Source organism: Pezoporus wallicus, unplaced genomic scaffold (genome assembly GCF_028554395.1).
Source record: "Pezoporus wallicus isolate ANWC-B61680 ecotype Strahan unplaced genomic scaffold, APGP_CSIRO_Pwel_v1 contig_818, whole genome shotgun sequence".
Lineage (NCBI taxonomy): Eukaryota > Metazoa > Chordata > Aves > Psittaciformes > Psittacidae > Pezoporus > Pezoporus wallicus.
Window position 1 is genome coordinate 9,456,401 of NW_026636248.1, and position 21,277 is coordinate 9,477,677.

Below are 21,277 nucleotides of genomic sequence, written 5' to 3' on the forward strand. Positions count from 1 at the left end.
GAGAAGACTCCATCGTCCTTACTGGTATTGGTTGATGGGACAAACCTGTCTTCACCTTCATAGGGATGCGTATCGGGTAAGAACTATATATGCACTTAACAATAAATTCCCACTGGCTTTCGTGCATATTATTTCAATCGTTTTCTTGCAGTTAGTGTACTACCAACAGCAATCTTGGAACCTTAATCTGTCACAAATTTGTATAATAAAAATTCTCAGCTGAGCTCTGTTTTGTGTAAGTTCCTGGAAACTTGATTAATTCACTTGACTGATGAATCTGTTACTGTGAATCCCTGAATAAAGCACTCTTATCACCCTCTGATATTGTTTGCTGTCCCTGTAGTGACAACAATCCCTGCAGTGGGCTTTGAGGCTAGAGGGGCGCAAGGGACATGGACAGAACCATCAAACATAAAGGCCTGTGGGAAACCTCCCCCTTAGCATGAAACATATTTATTTCTAAATAAACATGAAAGTAACTTAATCATGTTATTTGAAGGTTTTGTTTTTTTTTTATTTGAATCTTAGTGTTCCTTGAGCACTCAGCACATTAACTTATTTTAATCTAATATTTTTTTCTGCATTAATTAAAACTTTTACCCTATATACAGAAAAGAATAACCTTATCTACAATAGGAGCTGAATTTAATTTAATTGAACTACTTGCAATCATAATTACCCAGCAGTCAATGATTTAAAAAGTGCAAAGTTTTTTGGTTTGGGTTTTTGTTTGTTTTTTTTTTTTAAGTATTATATAAATTGGAAAATAATTTCTAAGCATTCATAACTACATAAAAATGATCATGATATTCATGATTTGTGGATAGTTATAAACATATGAAATTTTACATTTAAATATATTTGCAAATATTTTTTTCTGAATGCTGTGGTTTAAATTCAGTCAGCCACACAGCTGCTCTCTCACTCCCCCTCCTTCTTTCCCCCTACTCCCGGAGGGATGGGGAGGAGAATTGAAAGAATGTAACCCATGAGTTGAGATAGGAACAGTCCAGTAACTAAGTTACAACACAAAACACTGCTGCTACCACCAATAATAATAATGATAAGGGAAATAACAAGGGAGGAGAATGAAACCACTCAACACCCGCCGACCGATACCCAGCCCAACCGAGCAGTGATCTCACCCTATCGGGTAACTGCGCCCTGGTTTACATCCTGGGCATGATGTGCTGTGGTATGGAATACCTCTTTGGTTGGTTTGGGTCAGGTGTCCTGTTTCTGCTTCGTCCCAGCTTCCCCTCCTCCCTGGCAGAACATGAGACTCAGAAAGTCCTTGGTCAGAGTAAACATTCTGAGCAGCAACTAAAAACATCGGTGTTATCAGCGCTGTTCCCAGGCTGGAAGTCAAAAACAGCACTGCACCAGCTACTAAGAAGGAGAAAAATACTTCTGAACCCAGGACAAGCAGTGATGTAAATCTTTTTAGAACTTTTAATAATACTAATATGCACTCTTTCATAGAAAATATTAATTCATTGACATGTATTGTAGCATTTTTATATTAAAAGGGTTTTTGGAAAATACTTTTACTGAAAAGATTTATGTTAAAAAAAAACAACTTTTAAATCTAGAAATGTGTCATCTTTATTACATTATCTAAGAATAAATGAAGATACTGCTTTGCTTTGTGATATCAGTCTTTTCATTGCCAATTTGAGATTACATAATTGATTTCATACAACAACTTCATGAAAGTGTTAATGATGTATAGCAGACCCAATAAGCGACTCCCATATGGCAGGAAACACTTCTAATAACTTACTCATAAAAATATTTGCTCCCTGTAAATAATCCTTCTAGATGTCATCTACAAGGAAAGGGGAAGTGGGTGCATGTTGGTATAAAAACAGTGAAAAACCATTCGCAATGCCTTATGATTATGATCCAAAATCACTGTGTGTCTTGGGCTTTATGCTGAAGTTTTCTGGCATTCATCTTGGTTCCACATAAACAGTCATATTCGTAAGCATCATCATTTTGCCTTCAGAAAAAGGATTAACATGTCTTGTCACAGTCAGAAAAACTGCACTGAGCCTAGCTTGAACAGTTTTCAGTGATCAGCACTGATTCACTGCTGAGATTTCTGAAGACAGTGCAATATGGTATTGCTGCATATAGAAATGACATATATGCTTATCAATTGGCTTCAATCCTATTTCCTTAAATTAGACAAAATAAATCATTTAACTGATAGAAAGTTATGTGATCTATGACATTAAGTCTTAAAGATTTCTCTTAGAGTTTTGCTTCTCTTTTCCCTCAAGGTGTAACTGGAGCTGAGGGAAGCATTCTGGTCCTAAGTACACAGTTTCTGTTATAGTAACTTGACTATATTATACATTTATATAGAATCTGATTGTTGCTAAAAAATAACAGGCCCTTTCCTTGTTTGTTTTTTTTCCCCGTAGACTATCAAAGAGGAAAACTTGTATGTGAAGTGGTTGCTGTAGAATAAGGCTTCTGGAAGTAAGTGGAAAAGTCAGAAAACACAAATTTGGGGCTACTGAGTTAGAATTGTATTATATCATAAGCATTTAAAACTTGTAACTGAACTCCCCAAATCTGATATCATATAATGAAATCATTCTTTCATTTGAAAAATGGAGACTTATCATGCAGGTAGGGAATAAAGGACAATGGTCTTTGGAAGAAATGGTACTTCCAAACTCCAGCATCCAAAAGAAAAGAAACACCTTTCTCATGCAGAGACTGACTCACTAGGATACTCACCTGAGTCTCAGTAAACCGTATTCCACAGCTGTGCAGGTCAGATGATGGAAAACCATCATCAAAGAATATAGCATGCAGTAGTTTGAATTATCACTGTTTCAAAGTGTATGCCATTTAGCTCCTTTGATTATATGCTGCAAGGGAGGAATTCAGCAGTGTTATACCCTCCTTATACCTCACTTCTTTCCAATCTCTTTTTTACCTGTATGCTTCTATCTGTGGGCTTCACAATCATATCTAGCATCTATAAAAGGGCATTGGATGTCAAGAAAAAGAGAATATAGCAAATTGGTGTGAGGCAGGATACCAAGGGAAGTGTTACTGTGGGCTTATCTGTTCCAATACTTTTCTGCTTAGCATCTGATGCTGCTCACTGCCAGGTAGCAGTTAGTAAGTGAGGTGGACCTTTGGTCTGCCTCAGAACAGTCATGCTTTTAGTCTTCCATTAAATTTCTCAGTATCAGAGTCAAATCTAGATTCATATGTAACTTGCTATTTAGCACAAAAGAAATAGTGAATGCTGGATTACTTTTCTTGAAATCTGCTATTTGTCCAAAATGAGTATGTAACGATGACCTGTAGATCAGAATTACAGAATCATGAGGGTTGGCAGGGGTCTCTTGTCAGCCATGTAGTTAGACTCCATTGAGCAAAGCAGGTTGTCCAGGTCCATGATTAGTCAGTCTTTTAATATCTTCAAGAGTGGAGTCTCTGCAGCCTCTCTAGTTAACCTGTTTCAGCGTCCAACTACCCTTGCAGTGCCATTCTCCTCTCTCTGGTGACCAGTAATAGGACATGAAGAAATAGAATGTAATTACATCAGGGGAAGTTCAGACTGGACATTAGAAAAAGTTTCTTCATTAAAAGAGTACTCAGTCACTGGAACAGGCTCCTCAGGGAAGTGGTCATGGCACCAGGCCTGTCAAGAGTTCAAGGAGCATCTGGATGACACTCTTCATCATATGGCTTAGGTTTAGGTAGTCCTATGAGAATCAGAAAATTGGAGACCCCTATGGGTCCCTTCCAACTTGAGATATTCTATGGTTTTATGACTTACACACAGAGATAATATGCCCCCCCCCCCCCCCCCCCCCCGAGCATTGTTTTCTCAAGCTGAAACAGTCCCAGTTTTCTCAGCCTCTCCTCACATGAAAGATGGTCCAGTCTCTTAACCATCTTAGTGGCTTGCTCCAGTATGTCCCTACCATTGGTTTTTTTTCTACTGGGGAGCCTAGAACTGGACCCAGTGCTGCAGATGTGTCTCACTAGGGCCAAGTAGAAGGGAAGGATCACCTCCCTTGTCCTGCTGGTTATGGTTTTCCTAATACAGCCCAGGATGCTGTTTGCATTCTTTGCATAAGGCTGGATTGATGTCTTGTGTTCAACTTCTCTACCAGGACCCCCAGGCCCTTTTCTGCCAAGCTTCTTTCCAGCTGGCAATCCCCCTGCATGTTTGGGTACCTGGGGTTATTCTTCAGGTACAGGACTTGGTAATTCCTTTTGTGATAAAGTTCCTGTCACCCCATTTCTCTAGCCTGTTGAGGTCCCTCTGAATAATAGCACATCTAAATGGTGTATCACCCACTCCTCCCAGTTTTGTAGTATTTGTTGAGGGTGCATTCTGTCCCATTGTCCAGGTCAGGAATGAATGTGTTGAACAGTATCAGCCCCAGTATAGTCCCCTGGGGTACTCCACTAGTGACTGGACTCCAGCTGGCATCTGGTTGTGCACTGATCAGAAATATTTGAATGTGGAAATTCAGCCAATTTTCAGTCCCCCTCTATATCTCTTTATCCAGTTCATACCTCATCAGTTTGTCTGTGAAGAGTTAATGGGATTCAAAATTAAAAATCTTATGAAATTCAAGATCAACAACATCTACTGCCCTTCCCTCGTCCGCCAAGCTAGTAATTTCATTGTAGGAGGCTATCAGGATGCTTAAGCATGATTTTTCCCTTCATAAGTCTATAGCTGCTACTCCTAATCATTTCCTTCTTCTTCATATGTTTGGAAACAGCTGATTAAGGGAGTGGAGCATCTCCCTTATGAGGAAAGACTGAGGGAGCTGGGTCTCTATAGTTTGGAGAAGAGGAGACTGAGGGGTGACCTTATAAGTGTCTATAAATATATAAAGGGGGAGTGTCACGAGGATGGAGCCAGGCTCTACTCAGTGGCAAACAATGATAGGACAAGGGGTAATGGGTACAAACTGGAACACAAGAGGTTCCACTTAAACTTGAGAAGAAACTTCTTCTCAGTGAGGGTGACAGAACACTGGAACAGGCTGCCCAGGGAGGTTGTGGAGTCTCCTTCCCTGGAGACATTCAAAACCCGCCTGGACACATTCCTGTGTAACCTTATCTAGGTGTTCCTGCTCCGGCAGGGGGATTGGACTAGATGATCTTTCGAGGTCCCTTCCAATCTCTAGCATACTGTGATACTGTGAAAAAAGCATGTGAAAAGCAAGACACAAAAAGACGAATATATGAACTAGATATAGTAAATTATCCTTGTGATCCACAGAGCTCTGTGGCCGTACAGCTGCAGTTTGGTCTGCAGAAACAAACTGTTGACACCTCTACAGATCCAAACAGAAGCTTGAGTGAGACTTTATTAGGCTAAAATGTACCTAAATTAGTTGAAGCATGTACTTAATCTGGCTGACTGTTGCTTTATTGAGCTGCAGCCGGAATCACTATTATAGATTGACTTACCATTCTTGGTATTTTCCAAATTCTTATCTGTGAGGCTTAAACTTAAAGAGATTAGAGGTTTGTTTCCAAACCCAGAGCTTTTCACTTTCATAGTTTACTGTACAATAGAAAACTAGTCTTCTGATGCAATTAGGGCATTTTTTCCCTCCGGAAAAAAGAAGTCATTTTTTAATGACTTCTGTTCCAGAGGGAGTGGAACTACCTAATGTCTGGCATATTAGCTATTGAACTTTCTGTATTTGAGGTGGAGGTTTCAATGTCTATTAATCAATGTCTACCTATTAATGTCTATTATCTGGGCAGAGTCTTTGGTGTTTAATGTTGAAGACTAATAACAGAAGCTGGTTTAAATCCAGACAGTCACTGGGGTTTCCATTATGATGTCATACCACCTTACTTATTCCCTCTCTGTCCTGTTACATCAACAGCATATATGTGGCTTCATACAGACCATACTGACCTTAGAAAGATGCTTTAAAAGTAAGTGATATGTTTTAGCCAGATAATATTGTGAATTGTTTCCACTGATAACTGAGGGAGTACTAGGCCTGATTAAAGAGTACGGAAAAGTGTGGCTGAAGAGGTAAGGGATATTATTAGTGTTGTATCCCAGTTTATATCAATTAAGGCTAAATCCTGGGATGAGCAAATTTACAGTGCAATTTTTTTTTCACATTCTGCATCCTCATAAAACCTTCTTCTATTCCTAATATTCTCATAAAATAAGTCAGTATTTATCAATCTTTATGTTATCCATTTTTCTAAACTGGATAACAGGTTCAAGAACTTAAGTGGAAGATATATATAGAAAAGGGGATTGCTTGACCATTGATGTCTCATCTAATTTTAGCCTATATGAATTAATCTAACCAAATAGTTAACATTTCAAAATGTATACATTATATTCAAGCTTTTGTTCATATAAGATTAAAAGCACACAAGCACACAATTTCTCTTAAACTTTTTAACATCAAAATAGCCTTAGATGTGTTTATAAATATGAGTGGACGATTGTCATCTACTTACTTGTTCTGCAAGCAAATATATTCTGAAAGAAAATTGTATTGGATACCCTTTTGAATTAACTACAGCAAAATATATTTCAAAATAGATGGAAAATTTACACTAGTATATCCTTGTCTATCAGTTCCTTTTAACACTCGAGCACATTGTGCAAAAAGGTCAGTGCTTTGAAAGCAATGTTTTGTACTGTTAAAGATCTTAAATACAAATATACAAAATTTAACTTTTAAAATTGCTAATTGTCCAAATAATTGTAATTAGAAAAATGGCAATCTCACCTGCTAGGCAGATAAAATAAAAGTTGTCCCAAGAAAGGATTTAATTAACCACTTAGAAAAATCATGTAATAAGAACAAATGATCAAGTTTGGGTGGAGAAAGGGATGCTAAGTTTTTCTTCAATGCATAGTTAAGTCAGAATTTTCCAGTTTCATCAAATTCTGGATACTCGTGTGTGCACAGTAAAAAGTCTTCAGCATGGTAATCATATGGGTTTATAATCAGCAAGTTGTTATTTAGTAGGAGCATCATACTGTTATACTGAAAGAGCTATTTTGTGGGAAAGAAAGCACCTTTCACTTAACTGCAATTTCCCTCTATCAACAAAACCCACAATTCAGCTTTGTGCAGCATTAACAAGCATGAAACAGTGGGATCTTTCAGTCTGTCAAATTGTTGTTAATTACAGAATGTTGTTAAAGGAAGACATACTATGTACAGCAGAATAAGCATAACAAAGGGACATTTATAGGCCAATCCAGCTGTCATTGAAATGACAAGGAATTTTGCTGTTAACTTCAGTATAAGTAGAATCACCTTGTTTAATTTAACCATGAACATAAAATGACAAATCTTTTGCAACTATCTCTCTCTGTCAACTAAAATATGATTCCATATTAGGGCACAGAAAGTTTCTAGCAGTATGCTCGCGATTAATGCATGCCTTTTAGTGAATTCACAAGTATTTTCTAGACGTTCTTTTCTGGTTGCCAAAAGAAATTACATTCCAAATTTGTGGCTGCTTGTCCCCAAACTGGTCCTGTCATAAGGATGAAATCTCAGTCCATAGTAATAGAACATCTAATAGTTGATGCTAATTGCTGAGTGTACTACTCAGTTTGAAAATTTCAGAAAAACAGTGTCCAGCACTTGCTTATTTATACAAAGATTTCACATATAGGGAAGATTTAGGAGTAAGAATAGTAATATATATATATGTAAACATCACATTGCAGTATTTGTATAATATTACAGCAAAATCAAAGATGTTCATTTTTACCTGAAGACTTTTTTTCCATTCTCAGCTGTCAGCCAGCAATTTCCCTTTCAAGTTGTTCACCCTCCAGGTAAAGCCATTCTGTAAGTTGCATTCTTTCCAACAGAAGCTTCAGGGAACTATTTCTTGTTTTGGTCACAATACTTATTTAGCCTCATGATTTATTGGCTGTATGACATAATGCAAGTGTACTGTCAATGGTTATCTTTCAATACATCATAACTGCCCTTGAAGTTTCAAAATAGAAATTGAGTCACATGTATTCTCTGATATACCTACTAACTTAGTAAATGATTTCATACACTGATCTTTGTCTTAGTAGGGGTTGCCAACTAATAAGAGAATACTCTTAAACTTCTTCCAGAATAGGTATCTCAGAAGAATAAAGAGGGAACCTGAAATGCCATTTATTCTTCCTTTTTTTTATGTCTTTTCCCACGAAACTAACTGAATTGTAGTCATAAATTTATGCCGTAATATTTTATAAACCGTAGCTACTTTAGAGGCCTTTCAGAATCCTGCATTAGTTTTTTGTTGTTGTTCTTTTCTTCTTCAGTAACATGGATTGCAATATAAACATTTTTATGGTTCTGTAAGAAGTTGCAGCATAGAAATTTAAAACAATATACGTAACATCATTTCAAATACCCTGCATTTCAGTGTATTATGATTTCTAGGGACCCCATATCACATATTAATGGCACAAGTAACTCATTCAGTGCATGTAGTACAAAATTCCCCTTTTTTGAGATATTTTTGAAATAGAACTAAGTACAAATGTAGAAGATTGATTACAGTCAATTAATTAATAATTAAAAGAAGATAAATTTAAAATGAATGATTTTACTAATAAATCTTTTTCAAATTGTTCAATGAGAAGATATCCTAATCTTGTCACCAAGATCATCATTACATAAATAAGCATTAATGTAAGCAACAAAATCTTCCTGGATAATTTGCTGCTTTGGATTATGATGAAATGAAAGACAAACATTTTTCTTTATTTACTGGAGAACAGAACTTACTCTGTAACTCTTACATCAGATTGAAAATAATAACTTTCATGACAGAGAGTATGTACTAAAGAATTCTTATTGTGATGCACCTCTTGTTGGATCAAGCGGGAGGGATTACTTTAGATAAAGTGAACTGAACAAGACCAGCATAAGTTCTCATGATTAGATACCAAATTTCTGAGTTTAATTGTTTGAAAAACTCCATTTAAATACAAAGTAAAACTTTATGGTTGTTGAGAAAACTGGTTGCTTTTTGCAACTTAGAGGGACACACACTTAAATCATGACCACTGTATTTCTTGTTACATTTTGTTTGCTTATCCAGAACATTTTATTAGGATGAAACATGCACATTTTTCCTCTTTGAAATGTTAATCTTCCTTTCAGAGTGCTAACATCCTTCATGACCTTGGAAGACACCTCTACCTTCTTTATTTTTAATTTTGCAATTGTTTCTACTGGCAATGGAGAGAAGTCACCTTCTCTGGACGCCACTAATCATTCCATGAATCCACCATGTGCTTTTCCAGAAACCAACATAAGCCTGCATGCAATTCATCTTTTCAGTACTGGCCAGAACCAAGAGAAAGAATGGAGTTACTACATGAGATATTGCTGCCTGTTCTGCAAGTCTCTAGACATTTACATACCTATCTATCTACCACGTTTCAGTCACTACAAAACTCTGAAACTGATGGCAGTGGCTTTCAGGTAATGGTACTTGTGTCACTTTGAATGAAAATACTGAGCAACAGCTTGATCGTAATTCATCTTAAGAGACAGAAGTACAAAACAAATACCCATCCACACAGAAATTTAATGGTGACATACTAAGAAGCCATCTTGGCTGTAAAGAGGATCCCCCCACTAAGTAAAAATACTATGAGCCTACCTCTGAAAGTATCAAATGAACTTCTGTAAGCAGGAAGACAAAAATAATAGAAAAATATCTAAATGCCAAGAGTACAACCAGGTGGTTGTGAGGATTGGGAACAGTAAATGAACACCGGGCACTGAACAAATAGACAAATGACAGATGTAGAACATGCCTGGAAGTACTTCATTGAACTGCCTAGGGAAGGGTATTTGAGAAAGTCTTGGGGGAAAAAAATGAGGATTATGTCTCCTCACAATACTACTTTAGTGTGTGTGAAATAATACTTCATTTCGGATTTTGCACATGGACCTAGAATTTCAATCTAAACCCCATTTTTTTTTAATATGTCATGTTATCTCCAAGTAGACTTTTAAGTATAATCCATTCAGTTTCTAGAAAGATCAAACCACTGCTGTGCCAAGATTTATTGGTGTTTAACAGAACATGCTTGATGTCTATGTAGCTAATCCTGTAATCAACCAGATGAGTTCTCTGTTCACCAGCAGTTCCTTAGATGAAATACTCAGTATGCCTTTGAAAGAATTGGGCTCATGAGACTCCTTTAGTGCTCATCTCACCTTATTGAATTTCATATGAATTTAAAGATAAATATTGTTTGCATAGCTGGATAAGTAAGCAGCTTTGACTGACTAATTGCTTATATAACAAGTTCAGTCTAAGGCTTTTAAGTATGAGTATGATCGCGTCTCAACCTTTCTAAAAGGCCTATTAAGAGGAAGATGACCATCACCTGGTTTGAACACTAACCAGGTAATTACAAAGAGACTTTAGAAACAAATGAGTTAGCCTGAAAACTAAGCATAAAAGAAGCAAAGAAATGAGAAGTAGTGGCATCTGAGTGAAAACAGCAGCAGTCAGCCTCAGTTTTGACACTGCTGGTGGTCACCCCACAAGCATCGCAATCTCTGCCTAGGGCTGATGCTACAGCCTCCCTGAGGGACTCTGGAAGAAGCCTGCATATATCTAGGGCAGCAAGTGCAGGATACAGTAAGCAGGAGCCCACATCTTGGTATGTGTAGGAACTTGTGGAGCGGTTCCTTATGGGGGGGCAGATGGTAAGAAGCAGCAGGGGAATATACAGAGCTGGAGCACCCACATCTCTCACAGGATGGGTGTGCACTCAGGGAACATGCACTGTCCCACAGAAAAGACGGCATGCTGGTAGCCTAAACGTAACTCTCTGAGCATGTGAGTGATTAGAATTATTTGGGGTTAGATACAAAAATGTACTTAGAAATTTGTATCTGTATTAACGTAAGTGGCTAACTAGCACTGTTTATCTATTGAATTATTGATACTCATCCTGAATGTATAGTTCAGTGATTGAAGCAATTATGTGTTGATAAGAAATCAGCTACTTCTGTCCTGATTTGTTTTAAACTATGTGAACTAAGAAAGTTTTTTCTGAGATAATAAGAAGCTGTTATGTTCTAACCTCAAAATACGAACACTACCAGTAACCTCTAGATACTCTGTTGCACATTCTGACAAATAATTCAGCACCTGTTTCTTGAATTATTATTTTTTTTTTTTAATATGTGCAAATTTTCCTAAGTTTTTCTCAATAGACATTCATTAACCAAAGGAGAGATTTATGGTACTAAACCTGAAATCTAAGCCTGTGGTAACAAGGGCTATAGCCTAACCTGCAGCAAACCTCAGTACAACTCTCTATTGAGAGAAAGAAATGCTATCAGTCAAGTGAAGAATTATCAAAAGATAGGGATACTGATATAAAAGCTAAGTAAATATCATTAAGAATCTTCAAACCTTCAAGGAAAAAATACAGAAATCCAGAAGACTTCGATGTTTCTTCAGTTGTCAACCCTCTAGCTACAACCAAAAGTTCTTTACAATCATAAATTCTTCTTTATACACATTTTCTACTGAAATTTTAGAAGCACAAGATTTTGAGGAGCAACTGATGCTGGTGTTTCACTTCCCTTCTACATGACCCTATCCAGCAGTAGTTTTTGTTTGTTCTTTTTCTTAAACATTCCTTTGAGAATGATTGGAACGGAGTGTAACAAAGGGAAAAGATTACCCCATCGCAATACTTAGTTCAGTATTTCCAGCTTCACTTCAGTTAGTAAAAAGTTAATTATAATTTAATCTCCTTTCAGTAAAACTCGTAACTCTTTCAGGGAATACATTGTTAACAGTTTACAGGTTTGTTTTCAGCAGGCTGTGGAATTAGAGAGCATCTGACAGTCCAGCATGAGTTTGTTGTATTGATAATTTTGCTGTATATGTAAGTGATATGCTGTATTTGCTGTATATGTAAGTATGACAAAGAAGAAATTGGGATAGAAAACATATAGAAGCCTGTACAGAGCCTGGCAGAGATATGTTCTGATGATAATGGAAGGCAACTTCCATCTCAAGATGGAACCTCCTGCTTCTGCCCTTAACTCTTAGACTCACCTTCAGCAATGACTCATTTCTGGGGGGTTTCAAATTAGCAAAAAAAATATTATGGTTTCTGGTTCATGAAACTAAATGTTCTGTTCTCCAATTCAACAAAGCGCTGAGCTTATGAAATTGTGTAGGTAGTTAGGGCCTGGCGGCTGGAAGATATCGCTCTGTACGGAAAGATAGGGCCCCCTGTTTAATAGCCAATAGTATGTAGCTTGTGATGCAAGCAGACGGAAGTGACGCTGTAAACCCAGAGTATATAACGCTATGTTGCGAACTAATAAACACCATTTGCTGTCCACCACACTGGTGTCTGTGAGCTGATGGCCCGAGTGGCCTGGGGTTGGTCGACGTGCCATTCCTGAACCAGGTCGCCACGCCTTGCGAAGGCAACAAGTGGTGCCGAAACCAGGGAAACTCGCCTGGACGGGTGAACGGCGGCCGGAGTGGCAGGACCAGCCCTGCGGGGAGGACGCTCCCGGACCAACAAGGAGGATGGAAGCCCTTGTGAAGGTCGTATCACAATTACATAAACAGTGGGGTATTGATTGCAAGTCTAAAGATTTTTCTCTCGCTGTTGCGAGACTCTTGCAAATCGGGGTCATTGACCAGCCGGTGGATATACTCCACCCTGAAGTGTGGGATAAATGTACTAAAGCGCTAGCTGAGGAGACGAAGTCCTCGGGTTGTGGGAAAAACCTTAAGTCATGGGGAAAAGTCGAAAGGGCCCTGCAGAAGGCAATACAAGCACAGGAGACCTGGAAGGCGGCAAAGAACTGTTTATTGGCCACCCCCAAACTGGGAGTCGGGGCGGCCACACAGACTTTGCACTTCCCAGACATCGATGATTCTGCTAAGCCCTGAACTTTTTACAGTGCTTTTTATAAAAGAGGGGAATTGAGCCTGAGGCTCTAAAGCAGCTAGCGGGTCTAGTGGCTGTAGGGAAGGCTAAGGGATTTTTTGCAGATCCTAATACAATATTTGAGGAGAGTGAGTGGCGAAAGCTTGGTGATGAACTATTTGACTCAGTGCTTAATGATTATAAAAAGGCAAAGAAACTTGGCAAACCACGGAGGGAACTAATGAACTGTATAAAAAGATACAAGGCAGAAAAGAAAACTGCCGCGGTAGCCATGGAGAAACTAGGAACAGATGTCCCCGGTCGGTTGAAACCAGGGGAAGATTACAACTCATTTCCCCCAACTCGCGGGAGCACAGGGTTTCCCACCCCCCCCCCCTTCCTTTTCTCCCCCTCCATCAGAAGGTGCCGCGGAGGAGGTGTAACCCCCTGCTCCCCCACCACCCCAGTTCCGAAAGTAGGGACTTTGAAAAGGACAGAGAAAGTATATTAGAAGGTATACGCATGATAAAAGTTGAGGAATCTGAAAGAAAGAGGGCAGTGCCTCGGCGCCGGATCGATTGCGGCGCCATTTTGAAGCACGCAGTAGAAAATAGAGATCATGCGCTAGCGGGAGATTTAAAGGAACCGCGAGCCTCTCCAACCCACTATGCCCTAGAGTGAAAAAATTTTTAACTCAGTCACGGAGGAGCCAGGTCTGCAGATGGCTACATACCGAACGAGATACATCTGATAAGAAAGACACAGCTGCGAGCAACGGAGACCCTGAGTTTGGCCCAGGATCAGCCCCTAAATCCCCTGAATCTGAGCCAGATTTATATCCTCTGCTTCCAGACCCTGACTCTTCGTCTCCCGGGTCGGTCTGCTCAGACTTACTGGCCCTGGAGACGCTCAGCTGTAACAATGGTTAATCAAAGATGTGATCATTACTGGTGAATTTTCTGCAATAGGCATCTTTGCATATCCTGTGTTTACTACACAGCAGGGGGCTAAAGAGTGGGAAGCTCTTGATCTCAAAATAGTTAAGGAGGCCTGACAAACAGTGACCACGTATGCGTTAAAATCCTCTTATACTCAAGCTGTATATGTTATGATTTTTTCTTGCAATTGACAGGGGGAGCCCATACAGTTTCTCTGTGATACTCATGTACTAGAACTTGGTAAAAATAAGTATGTCCAGGTTTCTATCAACCCTTGGAGACCTCTGTAGATACTGCTGGCCACTTCTTCCAGCACAGGCTGGCCACCTGTGTCGGAATGAGTGTGCATTTTGGTCAGTATAAAAGCCCAAGCCTCATACGATGTGGGGGAGGCAGAGCCTCTGCGGGGACGCCCGCTAAGGTTGAGGCTGCCACCTCGCACTGCAATGATGCTTCTTGGAGCTGGTTTGCTGTTAGTCTCCACAGGGTCCTTGTGCCACGTTCTGTACATGGGACTGTGTAGTGGGAGTAATGATTGTCTTTTTGTGTTTCAAATATTGAACTTGTGTGGAGTGTGCTTGTGGGATCCCACATGTGCGTGTGTGTTGAGGGCAATCGGTGTTTTGTGTATTGTTGGGTTTATTGTAAAAGTTTTTAAGGGGTAGCTGTTTAACAGTTTGGGCATGAAAGAGTTAATGTAAAAGTGTGGCTGCTGGCAGGTATTTATGGTTGCTGCTGAAGCGGGCAGGAGGCTGTAGCTGCTGCCGAGCAGGCCAGCTTTTGCAGGGATAAAAAAAACAAACAAACAAACAAACAAACAAAAACAACACAAAGGGGGGGGGGAAGAGCAATGACGCAGCAAACTCCTCGCAGGTTAACAATGTGAAGTTTAACCTGTCTGCTTCTCAAGAACTGATAACCTGGGGGAGGGGGTATATTTGTGTCCTCCTGCCTACAGGTCCGTGGTGACTGCCTGCAAAGTTTGTGAAGCCTTGCCATGAGCTGGACAGACGAATGGATAAACCTGATGCCTCAGCTACAGGAGCTGACCGTGATTACCCCAAGCAGAATGAGATAGAGGAAGAGAAAGAACAAATAACTGCAAAACATCACTTGGGGGCAACTGGAAAGTAACATCCTGAATATGTGTGCTTGTAAAGTAGCTATTATTAGAGGTTGTGATTTTGTGTATAAAACCACCTGTATTTACTAGCTAGTTGCTAATAAGAAACTACACCTTGTATTGTATAGATTTGTCACTTGTAAAGGAGATGTTAGAGTATGGAAATTTGCAGTAGCTGCTAGAAAATGCTAAAGCAAAAGCTAGAAAGATTTTAATACAATGGTAGTGTTATAAAGCAGGTGATGGAACAAATTTAAGAGGGGGGGAGAATTCCCCTGGTAAGAAGTTTCTTTGGCTAGTCCTTCACTGCCATCAGCATCTTCAACATGCTGCTGCACCCTATAATAGTTACTCTGCTAATGTAAATTTGTGTGTGCCTTGCTGTAGTAGCGACTTGTTACTGGATGAAGCAGGTGAAACTCTGCATTGACAACAAGGTGCAAGGACTGAGGCTGACCAAATGCCTGCTACCACAATCAAGGGCAAGACTGGGTTGGCTTCTGTGTTTGCCACCAAGAAGAACCTTTAGCTCCGCTGTTGGCTGCAACCCAGCAGGTGTGGAGCGGTGGGGACACACGCCATGCCAGACCTTGATGTGAAGGATCAGGGAGCTATACAGCCTGTTACCAGAGAGCCATACAGCAGAAAAAAGGGCAGGCCCAGGCAGCCTCTAGTTAGCATATGTTGGAAATATAATCTAGCCCAGATCCCCTGCTCAAGTAGGGTCACCCAAACCGTATATAAAACATAAAGGGGGAGTATGCGCAGCTCTGAAGGAAGAATGTTGTCTGTATGCCGATCACACTGGCATAGTGAGAGATACTATGGCCAAACTACGGGAGAGACTAGAAAAACGAAAAAGGGAACGGGAGGCGGAACAGAATTGGTTCACATCCTGGTTCACCAATTCACCGTGGCTTACCCCCTTAATATCTACCCTGATAGGGCCGGTTATAACAATCCTGATAGCATTGACTTTTGGACCCTGTATATTGAATAAGCTGATGTCATTTGTCAAAAGCCGTTTGGGAAAGGTTAACATCATGTTAATAGAACGCCAACAGTTGCTTTAGGAATGCTCTTGTTCAGAATTTCTGGTCTACCCCCAGTTATACCCTGTCATTCTCTGCTATCACTTGTTTCACATGCCTTGTCCGATGCGCTCTGCATCCCTATTTCAAGCATATATTGCGTTTGCAGAAACTGTTTTCAATGTTGTGTGAAAGCATAAACCATATACTGTTGTTATACCCAGCTAGTTTTATTAAGCATACGGAGGGGGGAAATGTAGGTAGTTAGGGCCTCGCGGCTGGAAGATATCGCGCTGTACGGAAAGATAGGGCCCCCTGTTTAATAGCCAATAGTATGTAGCTTGTGATGTAAGCAGACGGAAGTGACGCTGTAAACCCAGAGTATATAACGCTGTGTTGCGAACTAATAAACGCCATTTGCCGTCCACCACACTGGTGTCTGTGAGCTGATGGCCCGAGCGGCCTGGGGTTGGTCGCCGTGCCATTCCTGAACCAGGTCGCCACGCCTTGCGAAGGCAACAAGATTGCCTGTTTTAGGGTGAGTTAAATCACACTGAAATGGAAAAGGTTTTGCTGTGTAAGAATAAATTTTACAGTAACATTGCATGAAAGACTCTGAAAAGAACTAATGTATTCATTTAAAATTAAAGTATATCTTATTTATATAAGAAAAGTATGGTAATGATTGATGATAATGGAATTCTTTCTGAAAGTAAGCCAGAAAGGGTTTTAGGATCTACACACTCATTCTGCAAAACAGCATACAAAGTCCCAGAACTGTTTAAATATAACCATAAGAGTAACACATTTTGCTACAGATGGGTTTTCAAGTCATTATAGAAATCCTAGAATTAATTGATTGCTTTAAAACAATAAAGCTCATAAAGACAATGCACTGTATTGAGGACCTGATTCGTTACCAAGTGTAACCGGTTTTGTTGGTTGCATCCTTTATATTCAGAGTACTTTCTAGCTTGATGTATTTTTACATTCCAAAGGTAATCCTTTTGTTTGCTGTCTTCAATAAGTAACAGTTTTGACATTTTGCATAAACCCCTAAAAACCTGAAAAGTAAAATAAGAAAAAAAATCTAAAAACCTTTTAAAAAATGTTCTCACCATCTCAGATTTTTATCTCTCAAATAATTTCTTTCACTTATTGTTTCCTCCTCCCTTTAACGTGTCTACATACAGAATACTGGTCACAAAACCAGCAGAAAGAAGTTCAGAATTTATGTTAAATTTGCATTACCTAATCTGTTTTATAAAGCACTCCTATGGTTTCAAGACACTGAAATCAATTATATTTCACACCACGTTTTATATTTCTCAGTTACGGAAACTACTCAAAGGCTTGGTTTTCCCCTCTAATAAAGATTGTATGACCGTGCCTTCACAATTCAACAGAGTATCAATGGCTATTAAATATTCTAGCTGTCCAGTAGCCACATGTGATACTCTCTCTTGCACACTTAACAATACCCAGAAAGAAATTCAGTTGCCTAAGCGCAAAATATAAGCTACATGACAGAGATTTTCAAAGGGCCGAGTGAGCTGTAATTCTTCTGCTCTGTCTTTATGCTAGAGGATATAATCCCAATAAAGTATCAAGAAAACAGCACTTTTTTACCATTGTTTCAGCCTTGCATCCAGAGAAATACATAGTGATTCTTTTAAACATGTGTTGTCAATAATGTGATAAAACTAATATTGTCTGAAAAAACTCTGAACCTCTACCTCTACACTCACTGGGTCTGACCCTCTAGTTATATATTCCATCATCCAGAAAAGATTATAATGACCACTCCTTCAGATAGCTTCCTTCCAATATTTGTTACAATATTTTTCTTACAGTGTATTGTGTTCTCTGTTTAGTTTGCCATTGGAGTGGAAGAATCATCACATAAGACAGTCTACTGAGAGGAATAAATAATTTGTCAGAATTACAATGGTTCAATGGCTGGAGTGAGGACAGAAATATCTATATGAGAATTGCAGGCATTGAAACAATAGAAATCACAGCTCTGTAGTGAAACAATTACAGTAAAGACTCTTGAGGTATTACCTGAACTGAGAAAGTACACATTGAAGAAGTATTTAAAATATTCAGTACAAATATCAATTTCCTTAGGTATACAAAAACAGGTTACTAAATTTAATCTGATAGTTCAGATTCTGTATAGCAACAGTCACTTACTGTAACATATATAGACATAAGGCCAGCTTCTGCTCTGAGGTATAAAAGGAGGAGGCTTTTTAAAAGCTGAAATCCTGCTGGCAGAGACTGCAATAGTAAGATACAAGAAGGCTGATGGCAAAGAAAAATCTAGGAACTCTTGGTTAAATCTTTCCAACCTGTGTAGAATTATGTCAGACCAAAATAATTGGGTGTTGGATTATGTAGCTGAAGTGTGTAGGGCTTTTGCCCCACTTTGTACACAGCAAACAAATCACACTTTGTCAGAGTTACAGTATATACTCCTCTAGAAAGAGCCATTTACAGAAATATTGAGAGTGACCTCTTCTTTGTGCGGAGGTCCTGAATCACATAAACCAGTTATTGCTGAAGTCTGAGAGCAGTATAATTTCATTCTGCTCCCTACACTGTGAAATATGGAACCAATGGTGTCATGAAATCGAAGAAGTATAAAAATGAAAGTGATAGAAGCATGTGGAGTTTATATTAAATTAAGAAGGATGGAAACAGACCTGTGGGTTTTGAAGTACATGAAAAACTACAGCACCACCAAAAACACAAGCAGGTCAGGGGAAATGGAAATAAGTACTTTAAGGACAGGTTGTTCAGGACCCATACTGAAGACCTGTGAGTCGCATATTTTCACAAAATCAATTTTTTTCCAGCAACTTGAAAGCTTTAGGGCTTATGAAACATACCCTGCCAACAAAGAACAAGTTTTCTAAAAGTATAAAAGCTATTGAAGGCTGCTCCCCTTCCAGAAAACCAATCAGAAACAAATAAATGAGATTCCAAATATTTCCTTCCACGGGAGTCTAATGGCTGGTTTGAGATATTTATCTCCCACAGGAAAACGGTTATATTTTTATATATAGTGTGTGTGTATATAAATGTGTCTGTGTATGTGTGTATAGTTAGTGTACAAATCACACACAGGGTAGAATATTAATATGAATTAATAAAAGATATTTTACTTTGTGCTAGCAAGTTATTTTTTTAGGGAAGCATGTAACACATTCTATGCAGTTTTGCAGAAGCTTAGTTGTAGCTAACAAAATTTGGTATTTAATTTTTTTAATTAAATATTAATAAATTCAAATTTATTTCAAAATAATTTGCATTTTTTAAAGTATAAATAAAATTATTTTCAAGAAGGATATTTTAAATGGTATGCAATTAAAATCACCTATAAATTAAGCAAACTATATTATGCAGTATATATTATGTACAGACAAAACTGCTAAGAGTTGTAGGAGAAAACCTGTGTGTAGCCATTCTGTTTGAGAGTTTTAATACAACAGTCAGAACACTTTCATGATTTTATTGGAAGGGTGCAAAGATACATTCACAATTACAATAAAGCAATCTCTTATTATTTCTTAACACTTACTATGATTCAGAGACTGAATCAGGTAGAAAATATTGGTCCTGCTTTGTCCAGGTTTGGGGTTTTTTACTAGACTGGATAATCTCCCTGAGTAGCAGTTTTAAAGTCACATGATCAAATGCAATATAAAGTTGAGACAAAAAGTCACTGCCTGAAGCACACCAATCACAAAAAATGTTGAGAGTATGCTCAATCTTACTCTCCAAAACCCAGTTAGAATGCTATCTGATACGTCACCACATACATCTACTGTCTTGCAGGCGTTTTTGTTTTTTGTTTTTTTTTTATTTTGTTTTTTGTTTTTAATAGGGGAAGATCAAGGGATAGTCTTACTGCAGCCTGGTAGCACAAAGGTCTCTATAATTAGGAACTTCAGAAAGAAGTTGCCAAACAACACTTTGCCTTTGAAGGGCTCTTAGGGCTGTCTGCAGAAAGTGGAAATAGCTTTTAGCTGCAGCATTTGGGGCACAGTGGAGCATCTGAATTGAAGGTCTTAAAAATAGCTTATAAAGCCCCCTTTATGCCTGCCCCTTGTCTGCCTTGCTTGCTTCCTCTTAACTGTTCAAAGCATTCAGCAGTTAAAGAAGGCAGCCAATAAGTGCAGACTTCAAGACTCAGAGCCTGCACAAGTATTCTCATTTACTGGCAGAGACTGGGGTGGATTTACTTACTCTTGAATGGTGCTTCACGTAAGGCAAATTGGAGAATCTGATGATTGTTTCATTCCAGATGATGATATATTCTTTATGGGCATTATATTTTTAAAGGAAAACTGGGCAAGAAACCCTGTTCCCTGCCACTGATAGTATAGAGGATATTCAGTTTCTACTGTTGTCCAAAAGGGGATAGGACGGTGAATACAGGACTTAGAAGCATCTTGAAGCAAAACTACACTTCTGCAAGTATCAGGAAAAAGGAGGACTCATCATCTTCTGCACTGTACATTCTTATTCCTTTCTGAAACAGTTCTTTCCAACACTTGATTTTAGCTGAAGCACATCAAGTATTTCTATAGCTGCTCTGTTTGGGAAAGCTGAGTAATGAATATTTATATGTATACAACTACATTCATACACACACACATATGTTTATATACGTACACACTAATATATTTCTAAGCCTTTTCTACATGGGTTCTTTGCCATATTGACCTGAATATTAATTCATAAATGTAGTTCATTTCATTTTATCTGTTATCAGTTAATGCAGAGAATATCCTCACATGGAATTAATTCCAAGGAAATTGCCAGTTCACAGTACTCGCAGGATAAAACAGATCACTAAACTTATATCAGAAATATTTTCTCTCTGAAACCATGTTTTCAGAGAGGTAAGAGTGCTTTCTGCTTCTTGCGTCTACTTGGTAAAATTTTGCTCTTTACATAATCCAAACAGTTTTATTTGTCAAGGGTCATTGTTTCTAATATTACATTGAAGAAACAATTACAAAATGCAGATATTTATATATCACATTGCAGAAGTTGTCCAACAAAGATATAACAGTCTTCCAATATCTGAAGGGGGCCTGTCAGAGAGGGACACTTCATCAGGAACTGTAGCAATAGGACATGGGGTAATGATTTTAAACTTCAACAGGGGAGATTTAGGTTGGATATAAGGAAGAAGTTCTTTACTGTGAGGGTCGAGAGGCACTGGAACAGGGTGCTC